This window comes from Anabrus simplex, chromosome 4 (assembly GCF_040414725.1).
Source record: "Anabrus simplex isolate iqAnaSimp1 chromosome 4, ASM4041472v1, whole genome shotgun sequence".
Lineage (NCBI taxonomy): Eukaryota > Metazoa > Arthropoda > Insecta > Orthoptera > Tettigoniidae > Anabrus > Anabrus simplex.
This window is the reverse complement of record NC_090268.1, coordinates 92,969,183-92,984,308: the sequence shown is the minus strand read 5'-3', so window position 1 is coordinate 92,984,308 and position 15,126 is coordinate 92,969,183. Positions and strand designations below refer to the sequence as shown.

General features: G+C 37.5%; 1 long non-coding RNA gene across 2 annotated transcripts in view; it reads right to left on the bottom strand.

Annotated features, from left to right (window-relative positions):
* LOC136872439 (uncharacterized) overlaps positions 1-15,126 on the bottom strand; it is a 113,035-nt gene that overhangs the window by 21,878 nt on the left and 76,031 nt on the right. For both annotated transcript variants that reach the window (XR_011018029.1, XR_010859894.2), the window contains exon 2: positions 14,682-14,793. This is a non-coding gene — a long non-coding RNA (uncharacterized lncRNA). The remainder of the gene's footprint in view (positions 1-14,681; positions 14,794-15,126) is intronic.

Here is a 15,126-nt window from a genome sequence, read left to right as displayed (position 1 = left end):
AATTTTGTCCTCATTAGTTAATTATGTGGCATTCACTGTTATTTATGTAAAAGAAATTTTAAAGATAGCCGTGAATAAAATATTTAATATTTTTTCTTGCATATCTCAAGTTTCTCATTAGAACACTGAATACACACATAGGCACAAAAGGTTTGGCCTGAGTAGCACACTGGCCTGAGCTCAATTTGGCAGGTTCAATCCAAACTCAGTCTGGTGGTATTTGAAGCCTCATGTCAGTAAATTTACTGGCACGTTGAAGACTTTTTGAACAAAATTCTGGCACCTTTGTGTCTCAAAACCATGAAAGTAATTTGTGGGGCATATAACCTATTATTATTATTATTATTATTATTATTATTATTATTACAAAAGGTTCAGTATTAGCAAAATTGATGAGCTTTAAGGTCAAACTACTTTTTATCTCAACTTTCACCTGTCCCAGCATAGTCTTAACCAATCTTGTTGAAACAAGAAATTTCAAGAGGTGTAAGATTTGATAGTGTAATGAATTATTTACATGATTAAAAACTATCAACTGATTCTTTATTGTTAAATTTGGTTCTATTGTGAGTGCAGCGCAGCCTATAAAGGAAGATTTTCTTCGAGTTCATCAAGAGTATTTATCAATAGGATATGTGATAAATCCAGAAGAGTTATTGGCAAATATTATACTGAAAAGAGGAATGTGTATTATAGTACTATTGTAGTGTTTTATTGTTACATATTCACACATTCTCTCTATTCTTGTTTATGTAAGTTCTGCAAGGTAAAATTTTATATTCTCACTGGATGGTCCAAAACCAGGCTTATCCAATATACTAATTGAATTTATTGATGTCTTACTAATCATGTTTATAATTCCCAATAGAATGACCCTGTGACAGATTTGAATGCACGATACAAATATATATGCTGTATATAAAATTGAATGTTTCTCCGTGTGTCCTTTATAGACTGATACTGGACCAATTTTGCTGAAAATTTTGCAATTTGTTCTTATTACTCCTGAGAGGGTTTAGGAAGTGGTTTGAATGCAATATGGTGGGTAGTTAAACATAGGGGTCAAGAAGGGGTGGAAAAGAAAATAGGAGAAGGTAAGCAAACTGCAAAACAAGTCTGATCAGCAGGTTACCTACCCACATTATGGGAAGACTATGGTGTGTTTCTTAAAATTTATCTTCTATATCACCACTGTCTTGATCCACCTAAACTACCTGTTCTATGCCACTAGTTTAACACAGGAAGGCGCGAATACAAATATTTCTTCGAGTTGCCGTAAGAGTGCAGGAGTAGTCGCACAATCTTCACAGTCAGTGTGGGCGTTTCATTGTGATTGATTTGTGTTTGTGTACAAAAAGCCAGGTTATTTCTTACAATAACTAAACATGCCTGTCCACTTCCATTTGTACAAGTGATATTTTGTATAGAACTTCGAAATGAATTCTTTAGAAGTGTACTCATTTTCTTTCATTTATGCAAGTCTGTTTTTTCGTAAAAAAAAAATTCAGATTTTTTCCTTGAAATATTCATCTGTTGTGTACCATTTTGCAAATCTCGTCAAGGTGGTTTGCAGCCCGAAGAGATATGATTCCATAAAATACCATCTGGAGTGGAATTAAGAGAAAAGTGGCTGTCTGCTATATCTAGGCAAGGTCCTAATAAAGGAAGTAGTTTGATATCCTCCGATTACTCTCGCCTCTGTAGCCTTAACACCTTATTACAGAAAGTGATTAAAGCTGTGGAGGATACTGGATACAGTGATAAGAATTGTGACGGACAATCATATTTATACATTTTGGACAACCTCAAATATCCAAATGATAATGTCCCAATCTAGAAACAGAAAATCAAGCTAATTCGCTGGTACTTGGGTCGTATTGTTAAAGGGAGGATGAAGTGTGACATTTCCGTCAGCAACATCTCCCTACCTAGAGCTTCGACACCAATAAATGGAACTGATTATACATCAGGACAGAGGACTTTGATACCCAAAACCTCATTTTGTTGCTCAGGTGAAGCATCTGCAGGAGTTTGTAGTAACTGCTGTGCCCTACTGTGTGAAGTCCCTCAAGCTTACGAGCATAATACGAGGACTTGCTACTTCTTCCCTTTCAGGATATGTTCAGTTACAGTGTGGGGTCAAAAAATATCAAACCAAGTTCTTAAGACCTTTTATTAGCTGATACTGTGTTGGCAAGAACACAAAATGTTAACCGCCCAGTTTAAATCTTTAAATCTCTCTATATAAGATAAGAGTTTTGTCTGCATATTGCTCAGAATTGCAAAAGTATGGTATTTCTGTATTGGTCATGTCCACAGTAACAAGGAAAGGCACGTCTGTCTGTACACGCATCACAAGAAAACTGCTTAAGAGAATTTAATGGAAATCTGTAATGTCAGGTGATGAGCCTCTACAATCTTTTTTTGCTAGGGGCTTTACGCACCGACACAGATAGGTCTTATGGCGACGATGGGATGGGAAAGGCCTAGGAGTTGGAAGGAAGCGGCCGTGGCCTTAAGGTACAGCCCCAGCATTTGCATGGTGTGAAAATGGGAAACCACGGAAAACCATATTCAGGTCTGCCGATAGTGGGATTCGAACCTACTATCTCCCGGATGCAAGCTCACAGCCGCGCGCCTCTACGCGCACGGCCAACTCGCCCGGTCCTCTACAATCTAAGCTGAAAGTCATTTTATTCAGGCTGAGTGAAATGGTAGTTTAGGGGAAAGACAAATTTAATTCTTGAATATTTAATGTTCCTATCAATAAATACTACATAACTAAACTTGTGTAGAATTAAATTTCCCATGATTTATGTCTTATACATTTTTACCAAGCCAGGTATGGTAACACATTCAAGAATTTTTACTTTTATTTTTGTTGCTAAGTCCATATCAATGCAGAGCAACGAGTGAATGGGTTAACAGAATTTAATGAAAATATGTATATAGAGTCAGGGAACAAGAAACTACAGTCTAAGCTATAAACAATTTTATTCATGCTGGATTAAATTGTAGTTTAGGGGAACATGCCTAAAATTTAATTTATAAATACCTATGTTATTGGTCATATCGAAGAGTACTACATAACAAAAATGATAGAAAATACAATTTCCGATCACTTATGTTTTATTCAGTTTTACCGTACCAACCGCCACCAGTGTAGTGAATTGAGATTTTCCGACTCATCGGGTACTCCTATTAAACAGATGAGTAAGAGGGCATAGTTTTTGCCCTGGGACTCTACACTATTCGCACCCCCACCCTGCCCCCGCCTTCAAGCCCCCCTGTCCCCAGAAATGAAACTGTTCACGGCTCACGGCTGTCTGCAGCCTGGTCATACCAGGCCGAACTTTTGACTGTTAGATCGGCAGCGTAGTATTGTTCGTCAAAGTGAGAAAATGTGTGGTTTTTAATTTGATTGAGTATTTCATATGATAGCATTGCTTCTAATCACGACATTCCTACTTGCATCATTGTACTGATCTATGTTGATGCCAGTTGGGAAAACCACTAAGACAGTCTTTCTGAGGATGTAAAAAGGCAGGTGGAGAGAGTGTGTGCAATTATAATGAAAACTCGCCAACTTAATTGTGACTGATGGTTGGCAAGAGGGCCTACCATTACAATGATAATTCCCTAACCCAGTCTTCACATAAAAGACGTTTGGTGACTTCCCCATCGCATTTCTAGGTAACGTTAAGAGCTATGCAATTTAATACTGTCTTGCTCACAAGATGTATGCTACCTAATCAAGAACTCTGTATACAATGTAGAATTCCATAGCGAAGCACGGGTACATCAGCTAGTTGTGACAAAGAGGCCATATTTAATATTATGGATGTAATTTACAACAGTGAACATATGACTATACTGCATAGTGTTTTGTAGGCTGTCGTCATAATGCATTGAGAACTACAAGAAAAAGAAAGATTAGGGTCTGCAGATTGAAGGAAAAGGCTCAGGAAGAGTTCAGGAAAGAATTACAAGAACACCAGGGACAGATATCAGTCATGTTGAACAGGAATGGGAGCAAAAAGTTTGCAAAAAAGAAGTAGCTGAAAAAAAGTTTGCAAGCGTTCACCCAGGAAGTGAAGTAACAGAAGGAATCAGACATAATGACAGGTGGAATGGGCAGTTACAAAGACAAAGATGGAAAAAGCTGTGGGAATAGATGAAGTAGTCATAGAAATGATGGAAGGCTGCAGGACTAGCAGGTATCCAGTGGATTTATGTTATTGACTTTACGTCCAACTATATATTTTTTTCAGGTTTTTTTAAGATGCCGAGGTGCCGGAATTTTGTCCCGCAGGAGTTTTTACGTGCCAGTAAGTTTACTGACATGAGGCTGATTTATTTGAGCACCTTCAAATAGCACCAGACTGAGCCAGGATCAAACCTGTCAAGTTGGAGTCAGAAGGCCAGCACCTCAACCGTGCGAGCCACTCAACCCAGCTTTTAGAATAACGGTACAGGCAGCTAAAATGAAATTCCTTAAGAGTATGGTATAGAAGGAGGGATAGAGTGAGAAATGAAGATATGCAATAACAGCTAAATGTGCAAAAACTAGATAAAATGGAACAGAACAGATTGAGGTGGTTTGGACATAGAGAAGATAAAAGAAAGACTGCCAAGACAAGCACTGGGAAGGCAGAGGACAAAGAGGCCAGGAATACAATGGACAGTCTGAAGAACAGTATAGGATAATGGAACCTGACTGGAACACTGTTGGATGAAGAATAGTGGAGAGAGGGAGAAGTGGAGAGGAACCATATTTGCCCCCTCCCCCCCACCCTATGTCACCTGAAAAAGGGGAAATGAGAATGAGGACGAGAAATTAGGGATTGGAATAATTTATTTAGGGAAATATTTGTTAAACTTCCTACTTTGAAATCTTATGAAGACTAAACAATATGGATAGGGAATCTGCCACCTGGCTGACTGCTGCAGAGATTCAAGTGAGAGGTATGGCAAAATCCTCCTTACAGTACCGACTTAGTGCCATGCGATTATCATGTCTTCGGTAAGGTGAAAAAGGATTTCTGGATGACGATTCCGAAATGAGGTGAAAGCAGCTGTCTGGGTGGTTACATAGCACTGGAGATTTCTACGCATCTGGAATCGAAAAGTTGGTTGACTATTCTGAGAAGTGTTTGTAGTATCTTGGGTACTAAGTGGAGAAGTGAACCTACATTGTATATTGTCATAGCCGTGTTGCCTATGCAAAGGTAGTTTCATAAATGGCCATAACTTGGAATTTTAACTTATTTTTTTATTTGCCCTGATATCACCAACTCTCAATCATTGACAAGTTCGCACAATGGAAGTAATATTGTGCACGATTTCAAGCGATTTTATATAGTCAGATGATGCTCCTGTAGAACAAAACTTTTCATTCCTTGTTCAATAGCATGCATTTTTGTTTTACAGGTTGTATGTATGTTTAGTCCTCAGCCCGAAGGCTGGTTGGATCCTCAACAGTTCCGCCATCAGCTGTCATAGATGGCCTAGGCATCACTGAAGAGGTGTACTAGGGAAATGAGGAGTGAGGTAGTTTCCCGTTGCTTTCCTCGCCGAGCCAGAAGTTGCTATTACATATCAGACTGCTAAGCCCACTGAAATGCATGCACTAACTGACCCTATGAGCAATATTTTCACACCATTCATAGCAGGGACTGGCTGCAAAAGGAATGGCATTACTAGCATCACTCATACCTCAGTCCCTTTCATTTTGTCCAAGCCAAGGATAAAGCTGAGACAGATCAATGAAAGTAACAAAATTGCTCTAGCCTATACCAGAAGACATAGTGCACTGTAAACACTAGGTCCTGCCAGCAAAGGCATGTTTAGAGCTATAATAACTCATTTCAGAAAAAAACAAGCCAAACTTTTAAAGTATTTCAGATAAACTGGAAGGAAAAATCTAGACATTTGCATTTTTAAAAACTTATCACACTTACTCATGTAAGTCTTGGCAACAGTGAGATAGGCAAGGGATAGCGCTGGGAGGGAAGCAACCATGACCTTAAGCTACAGCCCTAGCATTAGCCTGGTGTGAAAATTAGAATCTACAAAAGTCTTTCTTTACGGCTGCCAACAGTGAGGTTCGATCAACATCTACCAAAAGTAAGCTGAAAGCTACTTGATCAAAACTCTGTAGTTAACTCTTTTGGTATACAGTATCAACATTGAAAGAGCGATTCATAAAATTCAGATGTCCAAGATAGAAAAAAATTAATAAAAACTAAATATCAAGGAGGGGTGCAAAAGTTTCATTCACTTTAGTAAGATGGTGTTTTAACTCAGAATACACCATATATTTTTACTTTTAAGGAAGTTTGTGTTCATTTTATAACTAGACAAATAAACTTTCAAGGAAATCTGCTACACAAAATAATTAAAATATTTATACCAACAGATATTAGATTATGTGTGTCTGGGACATAACACTTTATAACCCAGAAAAGTTTTAAGAGATTTATTTTACTGTTGGCGCCTTCAATTTTTAAGATATATCCTAATAAAAAGACACGTTTTTCACTTTTTTCACCCCCATTAAGTGGATTTTCATAAAACAAAGAATACATACTTTTTAAAGGAGATTCAGAATACCAATTTTCACATCTACCGTGTTAAGTTTGAGATATACTGTGGATATAATCATTTTAAAGATTAACCCAGTTTCACTTTTTAACCCCTCCTTTAATAGAATTTTTTTTTTTTAATTTACAGAAGATCCCAATTACCAATTTTCACAAATGTAAACTTAAGTTTTTGAGAGACAGATACTCGTTTAAACAATTCACACACTTCCCTCTTCACCCCCTTAGCAGCTGAATATCCAAGGATCCTTCCTTACCAAAACGATACATTAATATCAATGTATCACCAAAATGTTATGTCCTTATGTCTAGTAGTTTTGGCTCTGCAATGATGGATGAGTCACAACATGTTATAGTACAATAGATATTTTATGTACAGTAAGATAGCATAGATTCAGTTTATTTTTAAAAAATATTTTAATACAGTTCAAAAATTTAGAGGAGCATGTTTTGTAACATCTGGTATATGAATGTTAATTTGGTAGATGGGGTTCCAATGGTTGTACAGCAGACTATGAGACCTTAGCTACTCAGGGTATGTCAAATCGAAGGTATACTCGATCTGCAGGCGTAGCCATGTATTAAACTGTCAGGTGACCCCTCAAAACAAAGGGAATAGCGGTGTGTCCGTGTGTCGTGAGGTACACAAACTGATGTAGTCATTTGAGCACATTGTATGTAAATTAGCACATCCCATGGGACATCTTAACGAGGTTCAAGTCGCAAGGGCCGTCACAGATCCAGGAAGGCTAGACTTTTCTTCATGTTGCTGTGGATCTCAGTGTCTCTCCGTCAGTTATTCAATGCTTGTGAAATTGCTACGAGACAGGCCAGTTCACAAGGATGGTTGGACAAGGTCGTGGGTGCATGACAACCCCATAGGGTGACATCTGACCATCTGTGCATTGTGGCATCGTTCAGCAACTGCCAGAGAACTGCAACAAGACCTCAGGAAGGTCACGGGCATCACGGTGTCTGACCAGACAGTAAGGAAGAGGTTGAGAGAAGTGTCCTTACGACCCAGACGTCCTGTTCGAGTGCCCCGTATAATGCAGCAACATCGCGTAGCTCGCCTTCTGTTTCCCTGTACCCACATCAACTGGCAACTTCGCCTACGGAGACCCTGTGTTGTTCACAGATGAGTCCAGATTTCCCGACAGTGTGATGGACGTCAACATGTATGGAGACGCCGTGGTAAGCAGTCCATGCGAAATGTTGTCCAGGAAGGTGATAGATTCGGACAAGGTTCTGTGATGGTGTGGGGTGTCATCGGTATTGATGGCCGTATGGATTTAGTCGCCCGTGGTAATCTTACCACTGCAGGGAAAATCGAGCAGATACTGCTACAGCATTTGTGTTGCTGCATACAGTGTTGGTCCTGTCATGCATGACAATGCCAAAGCTCATGTAGCGCGCATCACAAGAGCTGTCTTATGAAAACTGGATATTCAAAAGATGGAATGGCCAGCAGTGAGTCCCGACCTTAATCCTATCAATCATGTGTGGGATAGGCTTGTCAGAAGTGTTCGTAGGTGTCCTGTTCTGCCACACTCTCCAAGACCTCAAACAGGCTCTCGAAGAATGGGACCTGATACCGCAACGTGACCTCCGTCAACTTATACGTAGCATGCCACATAGGTACCAAGCTGTGATAAATGCTCATGGAGGACATACACCATACTGAAGCTCTCCAACTGTGATAAAAATCCACTTTGGAGGACTTGTCACCGTTTTCGCTCCTATTTGGACATCTCCATTTGTGTTCTGAAAATGAACGTGAATCCATTGATGTTCTTTTGATTACTTCAATGGTAAATAATAAAGGTTTAGTTGGTAATATACCTGGGTGTGAGGTATTGTTTTGTGGAGTATGCCATACGTTCAAAAAGATGTTCACCTAATTTTTTTGAACTTTTATGTTAATGTTATGTATTTACTGGTTAAATGTAAGACAATGACATATGTCTGACTTTACCAGTTAAAATAAAACATCAAAATAAAGCCAGATATGATCATTAATAATTAAAAATGGAAAATATCCATAGACTCAAAGAAATCTGTATTTGCAGTAAGGAATAGAGCTGAACAAAGTTGAGAAAGGACAAAACTGATTTGTTGCTGAATTAGGAGAAATAAGAAACCAAGCAAGTGGCTGCTTGGTTTAGATCTCGCAGCCATCAGCTTTCATTCAGGAGATAATGGGTTTGAAATCCACTGTCTGCAGCCACGAGGATTGTTTTCCGTACTTTCCAATTTTCACACCAGGCATATGTTGGGGTCACTTTCTCACTCCTAGCCCTTTCCTATCTCATTGACACCAAACGACCTACCCCCTTTGGTCAGACTTAAATCAAAATTTTAAAAAAGGAAATAACTGACAATGGTCCCTTGATAACTGAAGGAAGATTAGTAACACGAAGTTACAAGTGTCAAGACAACCGAGTTCTTGAAAAATCTTAGAAATAGAATTAAGGAGCAAATAAAGTAAATCCACGGAAGACCAAAAATTTTATGGTTGCCTTAAATGAATGGACAGAAACAGGTTGACCAAAAAGATCTTTCATTTTTATTCAAAACTATGCTTCCTTGGTTTAGAAATGTCAAAACCTCCAAATGCTACAAATCAGACCCAAAAAAAAAAAAAGCTGAAAATAAGACTGTGTCCCTTGGACAAAGGAATGAAAGCAGGCACACTTTAAGAATGAGGGAATTCTGGGCTTGAAGGAAAGCAAAGTTCACAGCCAAATGTAACAAGAAAACAGTCATTGGTATCCCCAGTGAATAAATAAGGAAATTCCATGGCTCACAGGGGAATAGGAAGCACCTGGGTTGAATGGCTGCACAGGGGATTACTTAGAGCAACTTATAATTTAACAAATTTGGAAATTTTTAATTTCTTTCCTTTCTTAAAATTGAGAGAAATTTAAGTGTATAATAAACAGCTGAAAATATTAATGAGCTTGTCAGCTCCAACAATTCCATGGACTTAGAAGTCCTAAATCAGGTACAAAATAACTTGAGATTCCCAGTCAAATTACATATGAAAGAGTAATTGCTCCTGACAGGTACTATTTGTAGGAGTCTCAGCTCCAAGATACAAGAGGTTAGCCTTGAACAGGCAATCAGTGGCTTTTGACAGTTACACACATCCAACTCCCAAAGTGACCCCACTTCAAAGTGCTTATACAAGGTTTAGATCTATTATAAGGTTCCACAATTTAAGTACTGTTCCAAAAGGGAATCAAAAGATACAGTTACCGTAAGACTATAAAGAATAAACAGGTACATAATTACCCATATTACAAGGCCTTAACAACGAAAAAAAAAAAAGAAAAGGTTACACACAACAGGCCATTAACAAAAAGCAAGGAGGCAAAACACCAGCACTCCTTAAAGAACATTCTGGAAAAGGTGACAATCTACATAGGCTTAAGGCCCAATGATGCAGAGCTGAAAGAGAAAACTGAGGGTCACCACTCGTGCTCCCTTACATTATTATGTTAGATATAAAGAAAATGGCCAATACCTTCTCTTCCAATAACCCACAGACACGATTACATGTTTAGGTAAATTCTGCCATTACCTTGTAGTACTGGATCTTCAAGCTGGCCGCACCCTGCCTCCCTAGCCCTCTCTGGCCTGCGTCAAGTCTCACTCTCAATAACCAAAACAATTCAGGCAAGACGGCCCTAAAGTGCTCTCCTTAAATAGTTCCGTAAGGGAAGTTCCAGACTAAATTAAAATACAACACTGATAGGCTGAATTTCCATACACCCTGGGTTTGATTGGCTACAGAACATAGTTACAAGCATGTGATACATAGGTTACAATAGAGGAGGAACAAGCTGAAGTGTTGACAACTTTGGTACATTAAAAACAATCCTCAGAAAAAAGAGGTTTACCAATAACAAACAAAATTTCCTAAGCATGAAGAGAGACTTGTCGCTGGACTCAGAAGATACTGGCAGGAAGTCAAAGCCAGTACAAGAACAAGACCTAGACACTAAAATGAAGTTGGTTGTTACCACGCAGTCCAGAGAGGCTTAACTATGTTTAAAAAAATATATGAAAATTAAGTTTCCTAATAACAAATTTAATATAATACCTGTGGATTGTGGAAAGTTTAGGACAATATTGGTTTTGTCATTTGTTTCCAAAATTCCCCTGCATACAGTAAAAACTGGTATACAAGAAAAAGAATATGATGATCACTGTAGAGCTAGGAATTAAGAGTAAAATGAGTCTAAAAGGTATAATTTAGTTTTTAAAGATACATTAAAAAAGTGTGGATTTAGAATAAATATTCATTGTCTAAGCTTGGATTTAAAGGATATTGACCATTTGTTATAGGTATATTTCGTGAGGTGGTAGGCCATTTCCATCTTTTTAATTCTTGATTTGAATGGCTCTTTCTCAGAAATATTACATTTTATCCATTTGCCTAGGTAGAGTATTTGAATTTCTCTGCCAGTTTTATTTTGCCTTGACTGACCTGTTTATTTCCAAGAGCTTTTGTGATATTTTTTTATAGTGTTTTCTCAAATGAAATGTGGAGGCCTGCCTTAGCCAATGCATCTGAAGTTGGTTTATTTGGTTTTTGGCTGTGTCGCGTGAATCAGAAAAACAAATCTCCAGATCCAGGAAGGCTACGCAATCAATAAGGTTCTTGCTCTTACAACCTAGTCTGACCCCAGTCTCAACACCTTCATTAATCAGATTTTTGCACCATTCTTGAATAGAAAACAGTTCTTGAAATTAGAGAAGGCAAAGCTTTATCTGACTCTGTAATAATAAAGATGGGAATTCCCCAAGGCAATATTATTGGACCTTTATGTTTTCTTATATATGAGTAAAGAAGTGGAATCAGATGAGGCTTTTTGCAGATATTCTATATAGAGTAATAAATAAGTTACAAAATTGTGAACAACTGCAAATTGACCACAATGTTGTGAGATGGACAGCAGGCAATGGTATGATAAATGGGGTTAAAAGTCAGGTTGTGAGTTTCACAAATAGGAAAAGTCCTGAGTTAATTACTGTGTTGACAGGGTGAAAGTTCCTTATGAAGATCACCAAGTACATAAGTATTCATATAAGGAAAAGATCTTCATTGGAGTTATCACACAAATGGGATTGTAAATGAAGGGTACTGTAAAATGGGGTGACTTCAGCCACTTTTTCATGCATTTTAAAAATTTAAACATTTTTCAGAAAATTTTTCTGCGATGTTTTTTGTTCATTTTTTAATATGAACATAATTCTAATTTTTATTCAGTAATGAATTACCAAAAGTGGCCAGAGTTACCCAGGTTTTGGGGTATATTTCCAAACAATTCACGTTTTCCCCGAAGAAGAAACTTTTATTTAGCGTAAGCATACAAGCAATGTATGATATTACAAATTACGCGTTGCATTGCGTAAATATTTGTAATGGTACAAAAGATAATAAATAAGAGGTACAAAAATCATGAAGTCAGAAAGAAAAGAAGATCAAAATAAGAAAATCTTAAGACTGTCCTCATAATACACTGTCTTCTAAATTAGAATATATCTGGGCCATGAATCAAGTTCTTTAATGTGTATCATCCATGTCAACTGATGCAGCAAAAGTTTGTCTGTCTACAGGCACACTTATCATTGAAAATTGGAACCATCTTTCCCCTCCCTGTCTAGATAAACTTCCCTTTACTTCTCAGAGACTTGCTGAACTGTTGTTATTTTATTTATTTATTTATTCATTTATTCATTCATTCATTCATTCATTCATTTATTTCATCCCTTCATTTGTGGCGAAGTTAAGGCTCACGGCCCTTTTACACTTAACCACATATCTAATAAACTTTATAAAACAGAATAATGAAATAATATAACAATATAACAATATAAATCCTAACCTCATTCATTCTTCCATTCATACTGCCATTCATACAAGCTGGTTATACATTTAATAGGTAATCTCGGCAAGGCCGCTTGAAAGAAGCTAATGAAGTGCAATTCCTAACACTAACTGGAAGGGAATTCCATAGCCTTGCACCAGACACTTGAAAGGAGCAGTTAAATGAAGATGAGCGATGCACAGGAATTTAGAGTAGTAGTCGATCGTGTGTTGTGTTCATGAGAGGAGGAGAGTAAATTAAACTTTGAGGATAAATACTGGGGTTTAGATTCATTCAGCAGACGAAATACGAGAGTAGCAACGTGAAGATGTCTTAGTTTATCGATTTTTAACCAGGAGAGAAGTTCATAATAGGGGGAGATATGAGTTGAAAATTTAATTGAAAATATAAACCTAAAATGTTCTTGAGGCAAGCAGGATTAAAATTACAATACCTGTGGCCCTGTAAGGTTTTCTTGTATGAAGTTACCCCTAGAGAGGACAAGTTATCACAAAACTATTCCCTGAAAAACCTATTTGAATAAAATGCATCAAATTGTGTTGATCAGTTACCAGACATACATTTTGACCCCCATAAACCACTGGAATGGAGAATTGAATGTTGAGGCTAGGAACTTTTTTTTTGCTGTTTCCAGACGAGATGATAGTCGGGACTGCAAAAGAAATCAACTGGCTCAATGAGCCCACCAATGTTCTTTGGACTACCGAGTTTTGACAGCATTCTATTGTGTGTACATTGTAGTTGCAAGTGGTTCATCTTTTTCAGTATAGGAGACAGGAGAAAATCAGTGTTGCTATTCGTCCGTGGTTGAATTTGCCCCGAATGGCCGCCACTTTACGGTACAGATCTCTGCACATTGTTATGAGGGTGTTTAGGGGTTGTAGTAAGGATGTAAAGAGAGCACATACAAGTCTCTGGTAAGACCCCAAATGGAGTATGGTTCGAGTGTATGGGAACCTCATCAGAATTACTCAATTCAAGAACTGGAAAAAATTCACAAAGTAAAGCAGCTCAATTTGCTCTGGGTGATTTCCAACAAAAGAGTAGCATTACAAAAGTGTTGCAAAGTTTGGTTTGGGAAGACTTGGGAGAAAGGAGATGAGCTGCTTGACTAAGAGGTATGTTCTGAGCTACAGTAAATTAATTCTTTCAAGATCCACCTATTCAATACAATGCTATTTTATTGTGATTCAGTCACATGTCAAATCACAATGATCACAATAAAATGTCATATTGAATAGGTGGACCTTGAAATAATTTTAATTTACTGTAATCCCACTTCAATACGGAACCCAATGAAATTCATAACTACTAATGTTCTGAGCTGTCAGTGGAGAGATGGCGTGGAATGACAGACTAATAAGTTTGGTGTCTTTAAAAGTAGGAAGATAAAGTTAGAATTCAAGAGGACAAACTGGGGCAAATAATTGTTTATAGGAAAGGGAGTTAGGGATTGAGTAACTTACTAAGGGTGATGTTCAATAAATTTCCAATTTCGTTGCATTCATTTAAGAAAAGACTTGGAAAACAACAGATAGGGAATCTGCCACCTGGGCGACTGCCCTGAATGCAGATCAGTAGCGATTGATTGAAAATAAAATTAAAGAGATGTGATAAACATATGTATACAAGACATTGTTGCAGGAATAATTATAACATTAAAATAAATATAAAACAAAAATTATGGTTGTGACCTTGTCATAATGATTTCTTTAAGTAGAGTTGGACCTCAAACAATGAAGTAAATCTATAAATGATAGCCAGAATTAAGAATGAATAAACATACAGGAAAGAAATTAAAAAGCAGAAATTTTATTAATGTGACTCACCTCTATAATGAAATGTACAGTATATCTAATGTCTGATTTGGAACATACTAACATGTTGGAGGAAGCAGGCAGGTCATGGAAACTAGCACTGACCTGCTGTACAAAGCAGGCAATAGAAACAAGATAGGGAGATGGGGGAGGGGGGATAAAGAAGGGTGAGGGAGGGAGGGAAGGAGAGAAGAAAATTTTAAAGGAGATAAATATTTATAAGACTCACCTATATAGTGAAATGTACAGTATATATATTGTCTGATGGGGAAAAAACACAACATGATGGAAGAAGCAGGCAGGTAAATTTTCTAGTCATAATGGTCATAAGCATTTATAGTTTTTTCTCAAAATATGCTACACACCTTTTAAAACTGTTGAAGACAGCTATTAAATAACTGCAGCTTCTTGAAGCACCCTGTTGAAAGGACAAGTAGATATGAATATTGATTGCTGGCACTGAAGTTGGGAAGACACCTGCAAGAAGAAAAGTTTTCAGGTCTTTATTTTGTATGAGAAAATTTAGTGTTTATATTTGAAAATATACATTTTAAACATTTTTATTCATGGTCACACACACACACACACACACACACACACACGCACACACGTAGTGAGATACAGTATGAAACCCACTAAGATGAACTTGTGTGTGGGCTTCATGAAAAGAGTAGCTAGGTTGTTTACATGGCACATAGTGAACAGCAATTACTCCATTAGTATACTGGTATTAGTGATTGTAATAATTGTATGATCTGTTTTCCTGCAAATGGTATAGTAAGGAGGAAGCTGCAAATGAGAGGCATGGGT